Source organism: Drosophila pseudoobscura, chromosome 3 (genome assembly GCF_009870125.1).
Source record: "Drosophila pseudoobscura strain MV-25-SWS-2005 chromosome 3, UCI_Dpse_MV25, whole genome shotgun sequence".
Lineage (NCBI taxonomy): Eukaryota > Metazoa > Arthropoda > Insecta > Diptera > Drosophilidae > Drosophila > Drosophila pseudoobscura.
In genome coordinates this window covers 16,733,976-16,746,590 of record NC_046680.1, presented here as the reverse complement: position 1 = coordinate 16,746,590, position 12,615 = coordinate 16,733,976, and positions in this window count along the sequence as shown.

The following is a 12,615-nucleotide window of genomic DNA, read 5'->3' as shown; positions in this document are numbered from 1 at the left end:
CCCCAAGTCACACAAGCGCAACAGCAACATTAGGAGAAGCAATAATAAGAACAGGACCTAGAGCAACAACGGCATAGGCATCGGCATTTCCGCAAGTCCAACACACATACATACATACAACACACATATACATATGTATACGCATATGTAAACCTCACTTTACACTGGACCACATGCAACGATTTAGTTGCATGTCGACGATCAACTTTCTCTCAATTTCACCTCGTCGAATCTTCTTCAAGTTTCTTTGTTAACTTCCGATCTGCGGAGTACAGGGAGCATGGCTGATGTTTCTTATATATTTCCCTTTTCTATTAACTATTGGCGATCAAGATTTTCCTGGGCGACAGTGCTGCCCCACCTGGTGAGGTCAGAAAGACCTGCCACATACGCACGCATGCCAGTGTATTGTCGCCCGTGCCATATCAGACACAAACATAAATGCAAACAATAATATTTGCTTAAAATTGGCTCCACCAGGGCACTACGGGTGGGGGGTACTAACCGATATACGGGGCGAAAGAAATAAGGGGCAGGCAACATGTGTTTTACATGAGCTGGGAGGCCGAGAGAGAGAGAGAGAGAGAGAGAGAGAGACAGAGACCGATGCTGCTGCGAGCGACATGTTTGCTGTTCAATCAGTCGTTCAGTGCATGGCTCCTCTTCTCCATGCAGCCAAGAGGGGGCATGGCGTTGCGCCTTCCGTTTGCTTTTCCTATGTGCCATCGCTACCCAGCCCCACATTGCGTATACGCCACGTTTGTTGCGGCTGCCCATTTGGCACCTGACATTTTTGCGCTGCACCCCTCCTGCTGGTATTGCTACTGCCTCTATGGCTGTTGGTGTTTGCTACTTTTTATTCAAATGAAGTCGAGTTTCGTGAGCGTTCCCAGAATTGTGCTCTGTTTTCTGTGTTCGGGAGTGGCGGCCACACAGCACTACCGCACTTGTTTGCTGTTGTGACACAAAAAATGCACTAACATGGCTGCTTTTCAGCAAAGAATCCAGCTCAAATGCCAAGGCCTAACGATGTCTGTCTGTTCGGGGAGTGGGAAAACGCTGATGTTGACTCGGAGCCATAAAATATGCATTTCCGGGCTGCGGTTTTCATTCGAAGAAATGAGGCTCTTCTTGCAGGAACTTTGAAACCAAAGGAATTACCTGGTCATGAACAATACGTGGCTAAGAAAGGGGATTTGGTAGAGCTTTGGTAGAAATGTAGGTCAAACCTGCGACTATTGGGATTATCATATGGTTGCATACGGATTGCACAACGTTGCACTCGTTCCGGGTATACAAGGATTGTAATCCTTTGGCCGTGCAAAATGCATTTTAATTACTCGCACACATGGACCGAGTGCACTTTAGCATACTTAACAGGGCCACTTGCTGAACTTCTGCAGGACTCGCCACCAACTATTCTGGCTGTCGATTTCCCCGCCTACCGCTTCCCTGTTAAAATGCACATCATAAATGCATTCATTTGTGACACTTGATGTAATTTGTTAGTGCGGTAATTGCATAAAAGTGCAATGGCCAAACAATCACACACTTAAAAGCCTTTCCGTGCGCCGCTGGCGGGTAGCTCACGGCGTAGGCTAGTCGGCCGGGTGGCAACGGAGGGAACCTGGTTGCAGCGGCAGATTGGGAGCACTTCCGGTGCATGCGTGTGTGCGAAATCGCATTAAAATTAATGTAATTTACAACAATGACCATTAACTTAAATTAGCGATGAAATGCACTGTACATGGTGCGTGGTGCAGGGTGCGTGGTGAGGGAAGGCGGGGGAGTGCTGGCGCTGTGTGCCCTGTGGCATGTGTGGCATGCAGTCACGTGCAGTCGTGCCGTTGTCGTTGGCGTTGTCGTTGTCTGGTCAGTCAGCAGCCTTTGTTTTCAAACAGGCGCCAAGGAAACAAATCATTTGCACACAGTTCCCCCAGTTGGCATCCTGCTCCATACCGCCGCATCCTGCCTCCACCGCGTATCCCCACCCGCGCTCCCATGGCCAACAAATTAACGACCATAAAGCGCTTTTCGGCGGGGGGTCCGGCGTCGCGACGCTGACGGGAGGCGTGGCACAATTTACGAGCAGATACGTTGTCTCCACTGCCGCCCCAAAAATTATAGCGCACATAAATTGTTAAATGCGAAATCCTTTGATTTTAATTACGCCGAGAATTTTTATTGCCAGACATGGAGATCCCCAATGGGAGAGGGAGGGCAGAGCCAAAACTGGGACTGGAATTCCGACCGGGTACTGGGTACTGGGTACTGAGTACTGGGTATTGGTAACGCTTTGCCAGCCAGCTTCCGGGATGCGTTTGTCCGGCTCCTCCTGGTCAGAGGCGCTCCTCTTCTTTCCTTTTTTTCTTTGCTTTGTTCTTCCTTCTCCAGCCATCTAGCCAGGCAAATTAATTTTAATTGTGGTTTGGCTGACGTAATTAATTGCAAGTGGTGGGTAGGGACTGTAAAGGGAAAGGGAAAAGGTCGAATGGAGATGGTCGAAGGCAGAAGCTCGAAGAAGGAAAAAAAATTAACGAAAAGAAATTCATCTACAAAATTCCACTCACACCCTTTATGGTCTACTATCAAAACAAATCAAATGAAACGCATATTTCCGCTTCAATTAATGGAATTAATTGAAAATTAATGAACTTAATTGTTTATACAGCTCCCTTACAAACGAAGGGCAAGACAGGACACGACAGGACAGACCAGGCCAGGCCAGGTGTACAGGTGTACGGAGTACACGGGAAATATTCACAACGGAAATGGCAATGGCTCACAAAAATGGCCGCAAATCAAAATCAAAGGGACGGCCAAAGTACTCGAGGCATTTCCTCTGCTGAAAATTTAATAAAGTCGCCTCCAAGGCGCAAAGACAAAATGGCCACGCGCCTGTCAACGATTCCCACAGGAATCTCGCTTCCTCCCTTTTTTGGAGGGTGGGATGCCGTGGAATTTTTTATTTTTGGAAGCCCTCATCCCATCTCATCCCACTTCTCCGTCCCCGAGTCGGTGGTATTTTTCAATTTCTTGTGATTTTTAGTAGGGCCCAGCAAATGACAAAGACTCGACGTTTTAACAACGTATTATGGCTAAGCAGGATAATAACACTTGGACTTCCTTTCCTCTCTCTACACTTGCAAGCACTCTTATATGTATGAGTGTGTTAGTGTACGAGCGAGGAGAGTGTGTGTAAGCAAGTGCAAACAAAGCTGAAATAAAGATACTTCCGGGCCCGTGACCAGTGACAAGCACTTTAGTTGCGGCCACCGAACAATGCTGAAATTGGAACTTGGACGCCGGACCCCAGACCCCTTGTCTGGTGTTGGCAGCCTGGCGGAATTCTAGCCAACTTTTGGAACTGGAAAAGGAGCCAGATATAGCTGGATTTTCAATTGAATGGAGCCCAAGAATTGGGGCAGCTATAGTTTAAAATACAATTGAACCCTATCGGATGAAAGGATGAACCGTTGTTATTATTCCCTCAAAATAAACTTATACTCGATCTTATAAGTACAGTCTTGATGTATTTTTTAATAGTGTTCCCACAACTTTTTGTCTGCTAAGTTCCTTAGCCATGATTTTGGAAGCTTTTCAAATGCATTAAACATTATCATCGTTATTTTTTTGAGTTTTTTTGTTGTTGTTGGTTTTAGCTTTTGTTTTGGCTTTGTCCGTCGTAAAAGCCATCTTGAGTTCTCCTTTCCGTTTGTTTGAGTTGGTCTTCTTTTTTTATGAGCTGTCATGAGGACGCAGGACGCAGGACGAAGGACGCAAGACGCAGGACTTTTCCTGGTCAACACTACACAAATTGTTGTGACCGTGCCCCGTGTCCCGTTTCTTTTGTGTGTGATTGTTGTAGTTGTTGTATGTCATCTTCTTGTATGTTGTTTGCCGTTTTAGTTGCTGTAGATGTTGGCTCGCTCGTTCATTGTGTTTGCGCCATAAATCGCTTCCGTTTATGTTTTAGAGCCACACAATGGCCAGAGAAGGCAAAATCAGCAACAGCAGCAGCAGAATGGGACGCTGGGGCAGCAGCGGAGAGTGCCAGCCGTGGAGCCGTGGCAGGGTCCTGTTCAGAGACCCGCTGCTGATCACAAGCGTAAACAATAAAGTTTAAAACAACTAAGCAAGATACAAAATGTTCTACGGAATTTCATTTCGCATTTCACGTTATCCCTGTGTGTGTGTGAGCTTGTGTGTGAGGGATACGGAAGTCCGAGTGTGTGTGTTTGTGTGTGCGAATGGGATGTCTGTGTGTGCTTTATAGCCATGGCTCGCTTCACGCTCTTGACCATGTGACCAGCTAGCCGTGTCAGTCATTTTGAGCGCCGTTACGCTTTTGTGCCCCCGGAGAAGAGCAAATCTCATCTTTGTGTTTGCCTTGGCTTCGTCCCCACTCCTCCACTGTCCTCCTATCTGGGCGACTCACATTATCATTGTACAGGCCCTGGCCCCAGCACTGGCCCCAGAACTGGCTCTGGCCTGCTCTACCCTGGAATAAAATAAGTTAGTCCTGGGCAAACGTCCTGTCCCAGGACACGCAATGGCGCAGCTCATGTTGACTTTTCCTATTTTAAGTCGGTTTTTTCTTTTGTACTTGCTCTGCTCAGCTTTTCCACTTTGCCAGCCAGTTGCTGTTGTTGGAAAATGAAAAGTTTTCCGGTCGCCTGCCAAGTGGCAGGACTTGCCGGAGCGAAAGCCATGCAAAGAAAATTGTATACTGCATTTGCTTAGCATAAAACTTTTAATGATCCGATCCGAGTGATTCGAGAAGGGCTCTAGATGTAATCGGATCCAAATTGATGCAAAATTGTATACAGAATTATCTTTAAACACACGTACACACATTCGTAAATAGATTTGTACACATGACTAATTATGGATAGTCATTCGATTTCTTTAGATCATGCTCTAAAACTTCCGAATAAAATGAATTGAAAAATGTCCTAACCATATTTTAGTTATCGTTCAAAACCTCTGACTTCCTACCTATAGGATATTTTGTACCTTTTTATACCCCATTCTCATATCCTATTAATTCAATTTTTATACCCCATCCACAAAGCTTCCTTCAATTGCGTATCTGGACGATTAACTTTATATTTGTTGACCCAGTTTCCGGGATTTTTGTCAACTTCATCGCTTTTCCCCAAACCGCACATTAGTTCCACCTTATCGACACCCAGTGACAGGCGATGGGAAGGATTTTTAATGTCTCATCGGGGGCCTAGGACTGTAAGCCATTCTATCCTCGTATTTGACTCTCGAACATAATCGAACTAATCAATTTGCGTAAATAAACTGCACACGGTCTTTCCTTTCCTTTCCGTTCCTTTTTTTATCGACAAGCTGCCACGTGCCTTGGGCTTTTGGTGGCGCCCCCAAAGCGACATAAATCTTTATTTACAAAAGTGTAAACAAAAATTACTCATTCACGCGCATTTAAAAGAATGGGAGCGAAAGAGATGCCCAGACGTTGGGAAAGCAGGGGAAAAGTGAAAATGTAAAAATGTAAAAGGAGGAAGCGTGTAAAAGGATGAAATGGGGAAAATCAACGACTTCGATGGGGATACAAAACACAGCCTGAAGAGCCGGCCGCCTATCCACATCGTCACTGATCCGTATGTGTGTTTGTGTGTGTGGGTGTGTGAATTAGCATGTGAGCCATTACATAGCCACCCGCCGCTCCACCCTCTTGGCGGCTGCTAATGGCTCTCCAGTGTGTTCCGTGGAGCGGAGGACCGTGCCCCTGCCATGCTGTTGGGGCCTGATGCTGCTCCCGTTGAAAAGTCAACGATTGCCGCGTTGCGGAAATTAACGGAAAATCAGCAGCGTAGAAAGAGATGGAGCTACCCAAAGAGAGCGAGAGAGACGGTGTGAGAGGGAGAGATGGAGACAGAGCGAGGGACCCGTGACGTTAATAGCAACAAATGGCGAAGGATGCTTGATTTAATGTACAAAAGTTTTTGATGTTTTTCTGTTGATGTTGGCAACGATGTGAAGAAGTTGCTGCTCCTTCCCCTTTTTCTACCCTTCAAGCGGGGCATATGGGTTTCGCCCAAATATTTGCAACACAGAGAATGAAGGACTTTTTGGCAATGGAAAGGTGGATCGGAAAGGGTATACCAGAGGACTTCGCTCAGGGTTTCTTCATTTGGGATGTGCGTGTGTTCTTGTGGGGTAACGATGGGTTTCGGCTGGGAGGCGCATGTTCAATTTCTGCTTATTTCAAAGTAATTATGGCTCCTTTCTCTTTTCCTGCCTGCTCCGCACCACCGCTCCTCCTTTGCCGTGTCAGTGTCAGTCAGGGCGTCCTCCGGCGCTGCCTGCCGTTCTGCTGTCAGCCGCGCTGCCAACTCATTGAAGCAGAATGCAGCAAATCACGCACCCATACATACGTACATGCACGGAGGAGGACTCTGAATATTGTACGAGTATGTATACAAATTATGCGTATTTATCAGGAAAATTCAATGAACTGTAAATGGTGTGGAAGTTGTTTATGCGCGTGTGTATCTGTCTGTATGCGTGTGCGTAAGAGTTTAAGGGTAAAGGTGTTTCTGCCATTGTAATTGTTGTTGTTCTGCGGTTGTATGTTACAACATTAAGCCACGTGAATCGGGGGTTGGGGTTGGGGTTCGGTTTGGGATTCGGTCTGAGGCCCAGAAACAGGGCTGAGAATGCTCACAGGTGTGTGTCGAAAGGCACCTGACAAGGCGGTTGATTCGAGGGGAGTTTCGAAAATGAGCAGGGGAATTGGCATGAACCCTGGCTGGGATACATGACCATTTAGATTTAATTGAACGGCTGGAGCCGCTGGAATGACTGGAACGTCCAACATTAAAGAGTCTGGTATATGAAACCATATTTTACCTACGAACCGTCTGACTTATACAAAGTCAGCATTTTGTTTTTCTTTGACTATATTTAGAAGTGCTTTTTGATTGCCTTATCGCCGAATCCGTTCGAGCCTTCCCCTCGAAGGGCCCACCAATTACATGCCGCTGCTCCAAAGTTCATTGATTGTTCGCCTTTGACAACCTTGACCCCCCCGTAGTCAGGTGGGAATGGCATAAATATTTCATGGACTCCAGTGACAGCGCCCACGAAAGTCGAATAGGCGGAAAAGCGGAAAACTTTTACTGCCAACAGGCCTTGCAACTGCCGCGTGCCAGTTATTAGTTAATAACTATTAGCTCTTTGTTTATTTATAATGCTTTAATTGCCCCGACGTGGTTCCAATGTTCTTGCCACCTGTTCTGGCCCCTAGTTGGGTGGATGGGGAGTGGCTCTGCTACGACTAACCATCCGGGCATTGTAATTTAATGGCCGACGCACAATTATTTTCCAATTCAAAGCCCAAAACCCAAGCTCGGTGAGGCGTTCATCGGAATTGGCCAACCCAATCCCAATCCCAGCTCAGATCCACCAGTTGTCAAGTTAATTTGCCTGGCACACACAGCAGGTGTTGAAGTTTGGCTAATTAATAGGCCGGCCGACTGCTGCCCGACTGACTCTCTGCCTGACTGCTTCTCTGGCTGGCTGGATGGATGGCTTATGGGGGCCACAGATTCCTTTCAGGACGGGTCACGTTCCCGCATCCGCATCCCAAACTATGCGGGCGACAGCTGCTCCTCTTTTCGGGCATCGGCCTCTCCTGCTCCTTTGCGTGCCTGGCATCGTTTTGTTTTGGGTCCACGTTCCCGGGTTATTACTAATTTTTAATTTATGTGCATTTAATTGAAATTTGGCAGGGGCCAAGCGAAACGATGCGTTGCGAAGCTGCACTGCCTCTGCCTCTGACTCTCACTCTGACTTTGGCTTTGACTTCGGATGTGACTCTGACCCACTTGCCAGGCAGACACGCATCGCATCGCCTCGCAGAGCTGCTGACGATGGCCAGTGGAAGCCCCATGCGAATCGCGAATCGAACATGGCTAACAAGTTGCAAACAAGTCGTCGCCAAAATCGCAAGCAACATAAATTTTCGCACATTTTCGGGCTGCGTTCGACAAAAGCATGCAACGCTATGGAGCCACCAGCCAGCAGCCAATCCCAAAGGCCAAAAAAAAAACCCAAACAAAAAAGAGAGAAGAAAGAGTTATATGACCGCGAATTTGTTGTCTGCCTGCTCGCTGGCCATGGCCCATGGCAGGCCACAAATTTATTACGTTAATTAAAATAATTCCTAATTAATAAGAAGTGAAGATGGGGGACAGCGCCGATCGATGGCCCCACGGCAGGGGAGGGACCCTTTTGATGTCATTCTGCAGTTCTGTCTAGTAATGCATGGTGCATCAATTATGGAAGACCAGCCGCCGCTCCCCCCTCTCGCTCTCTGTTTAAGAACTGCAGACGCGCCCACTCGGCGAGTTTCTCACGGGACTCGCTTAAAAATGATTTTAATATGCTCTTTAGTTCAAGCGAAGGAAGAGCTCTGCTCCGGTGTGTCATCGGGCACAGTGGGGCACACCAATTGGGGACTTGGAACGAAGCTTAAGCATTTCAGATACAGAATGTTCCATCGAAGGCTTCACAGAGGGCTAGCCATCACACCCACTGTGCGGTCATGTAGCAACCTAAGCTGCACTTGTCCTCCATTCGCTGCCACTCATTACATTATTTTGGTGTGTTTATTGTTTCTTTGCTGTCTTTTGCCGCCACAGCAGCAGGAGAACCAGCCCCAGAGTACCCCCAGAGCAGCAGCAGCGGTTCTACTGGCGCCCTATTGTTCCGTCTCTTGGCTGCCTGCCCCTCTGGCAAGTCCCTGCCGCAGTTTATTATGCAGCAACGCACCCCCAGTGCTGCGGAGGCAGCGGTGGAGCAGTGGCTGTTCTGGCCAACGGATCGGCTGGCCAACAGACAGCGCGCCTGACAATGAGTTTTTAGTTTGTGCCACGAGGTGGACGACGACGGCGGCGTCCATTCCGCTGCTTATCTGCGCCCTGGCAATGTTTGCTGTCATTGCAAATTTTCGAGTTTGACAGCTTACAAGCAGCCAGAGTTGCAGTGGAGTCACTGTGGAGTCGCCGCCGCCGCCGCCGCCGCAGCCACAAGCTCAACCTCAACCTCAAGCGATGACTGGAGCTGCTGGAGCTGCTGGACTGCTGGCCTCGCGGGCGCTGCTTGACGCACAGCGTCTTCGCTTAAGTGGCGCTATGCGTCGGACGTCTCATCGACCTCATCCCCAGCCCCCATCCACATTCGCATTCTCATTCTCATCGTCGGCGGTTATTAGTTGGCCACTGCCTCGAGCGGATCCGTCGTAGATACGTGGATATGTGCTCTTAATGATGTCAGACCGAAACGGTACAATGGACAAGGCAATGGACAACTCTCCAGGGCGGCGGACAAAGCGGGGCTTTGGACCTGATTAGCCATGCTACCCCGGCCCCCGTTGGGGGCTTGTGTCTTGCTCCGTACTGCATCTCGTACTATATTGTTAGAAGAAACACGTAATTAATGTGGACTTTTCAGTTTCGAACTTGGATAACAAAAGATATTTACCAGTCTAGCAGAGAAGCACGTGTACGGGTAGGGGCTATAATGAGTTTTGGTTCTTGGAAAGGGCTTGACCATTTGGAACTTCAGCTAGACAGGAAATTTTAGTGATGATTTCACTAAATTCTATCGATTACAGGTTGCTTGCTCTGTATAATTAGGTTCGAGAAATGGTATGTCAAACATTCCCTTAAATGAAATGGGTAAAACTCCAGTTCCAGTTCAATTCCAAACTGAAGCAGTTTATTGCTGGCTATATTACACATCAATTAACTTTCAGTTCCCTCTTATATTTCTCAATACATTCAGTTACCGAAAACCCTTGCAATTTCTCGCATCAGCATGTCCTTCCAGCCCCTTGAGCCATTAGTAATGACGATGCACTTTGTAGAGGCCCCAGAAAACTGAAATCCGAGTCCCTGTCCATTTCTTTCAGTGTCCTTCACTTCTAATATATATGTTTATGCCAATTTTGCTAGTACATAAGTGAGTCAGCTGAAAAGCTGAAACCAACCGAGCAACTCGGACTCGAAGAGCAACTCCATCTCTAGGATGATGATGAAGATGAGGGAAACACGAGTACAAGTTGGACGTCTAACGCTGCTGCTCTAAGGGGAGTTTGTCAGAAAGTCAACTATGGCCAGGAGGCGGAGCAAGAGTATCGCATTGAGAGCAGCACCAGCACCAGCACCGTACCGTCAGAATATCGAGTCATCATTACGTTGATTTGCAGTTCAAAAATGTATGCACTTATTTGCTACTGTCCATGATATTTCTCAGGTGAAATTCTGCAAACGGAATTGGATTGGGCCAAATCGAAACCAGTTGCCCCCAGGGGAACTGGCAGACTGGCGGACCAGCGGACCGACTGGTCCTTGACTTGCTGACCCAGTTGGCTTTTGTTTTAGCTGCTATTCTATGCTCCCCGAGAGCCTGATGCCGATGCCCCCCTCCAATAATGTTGTTTACCCATAAGATATTTATTTGCCTTGCTTTTCCATTGGGAATTTAAGATTTTCATTCGTCTGCCATTTATTGCTCTCGAGATGTTTTCACTTGGGAGCTCAACGGGATGCTCTCCAAAGGTCATCCGTTGCAGCAACAGTTCCGAGGCAGCCGCCATTCCATCCTTGCCCAGTCATCCTGCCCCTCCAACTTTCACATTAGTTTGCGTGGGCTGCCAGCCCCAGCCCCTGCCGCTGTTTCCACTCGACGTGCTCTATCGTTCATCGCTTATATTATCAGCATCATCATCAGCATCATCATCATCTTGGCCATCGACAACGTCATCGGTTTTCAGGTCTCTTCGCTGAGTCGGCCTTATCCATTTGGCTCAATCACAATCTCAATCCTCCCCTCCATTGGCCAATTCCATTGATTACCGCACCCTTTTCGAAGGCTCCTCGCTTCGATTTGGTGCTTCGCTTTGCTGCTTCGCTTTGGCTTAGGTCATCATAAATTGTTTGCTTTCAAGTCAATTATTGATATAGGATTTTGCAGCCATGATTATGATGCTGTTGTGCTGTGCTGCTTTCCGGCCAAGTGGGTCAGTAGAGTCGTCGGTTGCCGTTCAGGCCCATTGTTTTAGGCTGGGCCTATGCACTGTCTCCATTCTCAACTTGGCGAAAGTTCAATGCCAACACAAACCACTCTACCACTCTGAGAGTTCGAGGCGGCTGCACGCCAAGTGCATTAGTTGCCATCATAAAGATTGATAAGCCGCCGATAAGGACTCTCCCTTCCCATTCCCATTCTCCTACACATCCCATTCCCATTCCCATTCCCACTCCCAGTCACAGTCCGATCCCATTATGATCCGCATTCCCTAGGCAAATTGTAGCACTCATAATTTGTTTTTGATTGCCTGGCACTTTAGCCCGTCGAGTGTGCGGCTCTTGGCCCTGGCACTGGCACTGGCTCTGGCTCTAGATCTGCCGTCCTAAGCAAACCGAAATATAAATCCACGCAAGTGGTCTCTCTCTGTCCGTCTAGGGGACACTTGAAGCGCCGGGGCAAACAAAGCAGGACAAGGCATACGGGGATAGGAGACTGGCGACAGGGGACAGGGCACCACAGAGGAACTCAACCTTCGTCGGCATCTTTTACGTTTTGCTGGCGCTTCCGTTGCTGCAACGAGATGCAAATGCTGCAGAGGGGCAGTGCCACATAATGGAATGAAATGGAAAGGGGGCCTGTGGCATCGGGTCTGCTCAAAAGTCTTTTGACAATATTTGCGCGCCTTGACAATACTCGTAAAACGCAAAGTGAGGACTTGAGCTGCAGCAGGTCTCTCCATCCCCATACCCATCCCCATCTCCATCTCTGTATCTTTGGTTCCCTGGATCTCTGGTTCGTCGTGTTGCCGCCTGTGTTTGTATCTGTGTGGCGGGTCATTTAAATTTCATGGTAAATCAAAAATTCTTGTGTTTATTATTTGTTTTTGCGCTGTGACGGTTGTTGCTGCTGCGGCGGCTGCTACTGCCTCAACCCTCATTGGTACCGAGTATCTCTCCTCGACTTCGGATTCGGATGGCTTTTCCTGTTTGTCTCTGGGTTCTAGTTCATTTCGGCTGAGCGGCGCTTGGTCTGGTACGAGTACGGGTACGGGTCTGGGTCTGGGTCTCGGTCTGGGGTTCCTTTTGTTAGCTCACCACTCGGCATCGGAGTCGTCGGCATCCTTTGTGGGCTGCCGGCATGGCCGGGCCTACACAGGATGTCGATTACATTTGTTTACTGCATTTGGTGCACTATAATTTCCCTCTATCCCGCAGTCGTTTAATGAACAGGTGCTGTGGCAGTCACGGTGACTGTGCTGTGACTACAGATCTGCAGGGAGCTGCAGTCCCCGACTCGATTCTCCTCTGCTTAATTTGCCAAGTGTACGCTGCGACTCCGACTCCGACTCCAACTCCGAGAACGACATCAATGACATCGGGGACAAACATCGCCATCTCCAGCGACACACACAAATGGCATTTAATCTCAAAAGCGCATCACCAGATTTACGCTCTAGACAAGATCAGAGCGTCAACTTAGCATTCAACAGGCCACCAATCAGCCAACAACTGTGTGGAAAGGCTGTTTGGCTTGTGGTGGGAGGCAGGA